The sequence below is a fragment of the Palaemon carinicauda genome, chromosome 39 (genome assembly GCF_036898095.1).
Source record: "Palaemon carinicauda isolate YSFRI2023 chromosome 39, ASM3689809v2, whole genome shotgun sequence".
Taxonomy (NCBI): domain Eukaryota; kingdom Metazoa; phylum Arthropoda; class Malacostraca; order Decapoda; family Palaemonidae; genus Palaemon; species Palaemon carinicauda.
The window spans coordinates 53,375,875-53,380,867 of NC_090763.1; positions in this window are offsets into that span (position 1 = coordinate 53,375,875).

A 4,993-nucleotide genomic window follows, 5' to 3' on the forward strand; every position below is an offset into this window, starting at 1 on the left:
TAGGCCATCACACATTTGCTTTAGTATTCCTTAAGATTTTAATGACCCAATGCTCCATCAGTTGGATAAGTGATGCGGTGTCGAGAGGAAAGATCACTGTCAACGTTGCTATACAGAGTCTGCACAAATTATGGATATCCAAAGAGCATTGCTGCGGGTTAGTTTACATTGAAATCTAACCCTAGCTTATGCAGCTACAGCTCTATCTCTAGGGGAAGCAATGGTGGCACCAGAGTAAACTAATTCTTGGTTGTAAAAACTCACACATATCTAGCAAGCGTCATCACCCATATCAAGAGGGACTATGCAGTCTACCCCGGTCATTCAATGGCATTAATGTGCAGTGTTGGTATTCTCCACCCACACTAACATAACTCACCACATTTACTAAGACACTGCTGTGTTCTTGCGGTTTACTATCCATGACCATTTGTAGAGATCAACCAACTATAAGACTAACAGTGGCGAGTTAATCGAAGACATCCTAAATCCGATAACTCTATTGGGCTTTGAGCAAATCTTCCCTTGCCCATTCACGGATGAATATTGCTTGAAATTGTGTATACAAACAGCAAAAGAAGAAAGATTATACCTCAAGAATCTGCGAGAGATAATTGAACTAACGGCAATGCAAAAACTAAATAGGGTAATAGTATAGATCAGGAAACTATTAAAATGGAAATTGAAGATTGAAGTGTTCGCCTTCTAGATCTTCGAGGCCGATTTCCATTTCTTCTTAATATCAATTGGGTTTTACTTTAAGATGAACAGGAGATGAAAAAAGGTTATTTTCTGACTTTTCAAATTACAATTATAATTATGTGACAACCATTCAGTTAAATGATGAATTATTGACAGTTTGATGCTCCTTCTAGCTGGATGGAATACATTTCCTCGGTTGCTAAAAATAATATTCAAATTTACAGCCATTTAAATGGGATATCTTTCCGACAATGAGTTATTATAATATGCAGATTATTTCTCTCGTTGTATTTTTAACCACAAGTTGTGAAATGTCCTTTACAGAAGTGAAATAGATAAAAACACATTTCGGAGTTTTTCATATCACAAAAATGACTGAATAACCTACCTTTAATTAGCATTGAAAAGAAATTCCTCACAGTTAATGTATGAAATGTAGTAAAAATGTTTCCACAGGAAATATCATTGGGAAACTGAAGCTAGTAAATGTTGTGGGTTAAAGAGTTTAATGAAGTAGGGGTGGAGGGTCTTCAAGGCCTAAATGAAAATGGATAACCTAATTTTCCGGAAGGATCTTATTTTCAAGTCAGCAAGAAGGATATTCACTGTCATGCTATACAGCTATGTCCCCATTACCACTCATCCAATGGCATTTAATATTTTCCCCAGCTTGAAGGAACATCCAAAGTCTGTGAAGAGTCCGATCGGTACTTTCTTTCGTTCATCTTCAAATATGATAGAATAAAAATTCAGAATAAATGTGTCTCGGAGGCATACAATGATACAAGGCCTTGGGCATCAAATAACCTTTACCCGTGTCTGCTTATAGTATCACTTCAAGTAAAATACCAAAAAGCATATTTCAAAACAAAATTACGTGATCATCATTTAAACCACGTCTACCAAAATAAGAAACCATTATATGTTGATACTTTACCGGTTATCTCACAAACAGGTTGCCTCTATTATTGATGTGGATGGGTGTTAACAAGCCATGCGGTAGTCAATGGACGAGTGGAAAATGGGTTTAACTGCAGGGAATGACAAGATTAAATAGACTTGGCATTACTTCTGTAAAAAAACAAAATCCTGCCGGAAAATTAGGTTAGCTATATTAACTTTTATTTAGCTTATGGATCATGAGGTATAAACATAATTCTGTACATTACTAGAGCTGTCAATATACTTAGAAAAAACCTTACCTCTCCGTTGAGAGAGAAAAGCTTTAATCTATAGCAGCAATATCACTGGTGTGAACTTTCTTCATGGTTGGAGAATTGGGTAAAGGTCGAGTGGATTCGGTGGCTGGCATGGAGGTATCCCTTCGTATGCTGTAGCTAATAATCGAATGGCAGCCATTTCCTCATGATGTTTATTTCCTCCATTGTGTTTCTGTATGAAGAAAAAAATAAATCGCCCACAGCATGCACGAACTCGAGAGTACTTAACATGGATGGATACATACTGCATTTGAAATTTTTCAAATCCTCAAGTTGCAGTGACATCTCTCTCAAGTCGAGTGTGATACAAAGCTCCTCTCCTACTTATTTTTTTTTTTTTTTTGGGGGGGGGGAGGGTTCCCTCTCTGCTTGCTGAACTCACTAACTCGGCAAGGTCCTCTTGTCAGCTCAGCATCATGCCGAACAAGCTATTCCAAAACTACATTCTCAATCACTTTCTGAAAGCCTTTGATGGTCACTCTTGGCCAGTTTGCCAGAGATGAAACCTTCTTCTTGGGTTTATTGAAGGGACTGTCACGACCGAAGCCCTCCAAGTCTTGCGATAGACTTTTCCAACAGCCATGCCTGTGGCTTTGCCTCCTCAAAGGCCTCATCTATTACAGAGGATTTAGTCATTATTGAATCTTCTGATATTGCTTAATTTCCAGGTAAGAATATTCATCCATGGCTGACTGGAAATTGGCAATCACAAATGTTGAAATGCGTCTTACGATTTTCATGCCCCAATGCTCCATCAGCTAGATAAATGATGTGGTGTCGAAAGAAAAGATCACAGGGTTGTTATACAGATTCTTCACAAATTATGGATGTCCAATAGCATTGTTGAGGGTTAGTTGGACCTTGAACTCTAACCCTAGCTTTTGCAAGTACAGCTCTTTTTCTGGTATGAAGCAATGGTGGAACCTTGTTAACGTTAACAATGCTACGATAATATTAACATGTGTATTTTAAAGCCTTTTTCCATTTACCCTTTACACACAATATAAAAAGGTACAAAAGGGTACAGAACCTAACAAACCCACCTAACCTAACCTAGAAGTTCACAGGTCACAACCCCTAGCCGGGGGCAAGCCCCCGGACCTCTTCCCAGGTCACAACCCCTAGCAGGGGGTAAGGCCCCGGACCCCCTTCCCAGGTCACAAACTTGTACTGGCAAGAAGTAATGTTGAACTGCGCACTCTAAAAACATTAAAGTTAAAGAAATTAATGACTTATATTGACCAGGTGTAATGGTCTGTTCTTCCCCCTGTCCGAAATAATGGTTACCTCCACCAAACAAAGGGGGAATCTTGGCCTAGAGGTGGAAATATTATCCTGGGACATAGCTCCCCTGGGTCATAATTCCCCCGGGGGAAATTTCGGACGAGGGGGGGGGGGGATAGACCATTACACCAGCCACCAAGCATTATATTTAGGGGTCTTTAGTTAGGTTACGACATATCCCCTTTTCCCTTCTCTCTGTTTGCTCCTACACCCCCCCCACCCCCGTCGCCCCCATAAAAAAAAAATCAGGTTTCCAAATGCACATGATAGCGAAGTATTTGTCAAATTGGTTATCAAGTGATTAACCCATATTTCTTATTGGTAATGTATGCGTGTTTTACGGTTCACCCCCTAAAGGATGATCTCCACTGGATCCTTCTTACTTTTTCTATTTGCAGGGTCGAAAAAAAATATGTTTGCACTAGCAATTGCCTTAAAGTTTGATATGCGTACCAAGCAAGACGACTAACCTAGTTGCAAAATAATTTGGTTCGTATAACTTACAACTGATTAAAGTGTCAAAGTATTACTCAATGTTCGCATATTTAAGGAGAATCTAAAGTAATAAATATTTACAAAACAAGGAGATAAATAAGTGGTTACTTTACAATTTTAAAGAGATAGACTGTTATAACATACAGTAAGTAGATAAAAGCACATTCCCAAATAGTCAAAAGCTACTTTGTTAATCAATGGAATCAAAATTTCATATTTGTGAATCTCTTATCAAAATAAAGTACAGTATGTTTTATATCCAACCAATTTCTCCCTCCATCCTATTTGAATTAAACACAAGAAAGATAGTCCACTGGATCTAGTCAAGTAGGTAACTTTCTTCCAGATGTAAATTTCAATATAGACATATCCAGCTTATGATAATTACCCAGTAACATGTAACAATATTCAAGTTTAACAACTTTTAACCATTTTAACTTTCGTTAAAATCTGGTTGCCATTGCAAGTCTAAATAACCAATAGTTGCTTCATTGAAAATATTACATTGGTAATCACCTACTTTCATTAGAAAGTAACAAAACCTCCATTTCAAACTATTCTCCCGACTCTCTTGTTCGTGTAAGATGCCTTTGTGCGTGGTTGGTAGTCTTCATACTGCACTGATTTCTCAGAGTTTCAGAAAGGAAGAAGAAACAGATGAACTTTTCCGTGGCATAATATCGTTCCTAATTGTGGTAATTTAGTTTGTCTATGGAAGAACAGTTCATTTGGGGTGCCATCATAAAACCTGCACTGTTAAAAATTTGCATGAAAAAAAACAGTAAATGTCTGGCAACATTTATTCCAGGATTTTTACAGTTTCAAAAACCGATAAATTGACGTAAAGGAGTGATATTGCGGCCACCAACCAGTAAAAGATGATAAAAAAGTAAGGTAAAATTACGGTCGCCTGTATTTTATTGAAATACGGTTGAGAAACTTATGTTTACGGAAAATTTCCGATTAAAATTGTTTTTTTCTAATGGTGTGTATTTCGAAGACTAAGAAATATTGCTGATGTTTAAACCTAGTCATTGATTACAAGGAATTATTTTAGAAAATAATTTTGAGCCTTTGGAAAATTTTGCTCATTCAAAAGTCCCTTCCTTTATCACAGCTGGGACCACCAGATTGTAGTCTACTATTTTGAAATTTCTTTGTCATCTTCGATGTATTCGGTGATTTTTCGTTTTGTTTTGAGGCGACGGACCACCGGTTTAAAATTAAAGTTCCAATAGGAATCCATGTTTATGTTAAGAAGACGCTAGTTACCAAAGCAAGCAAGGAGACCT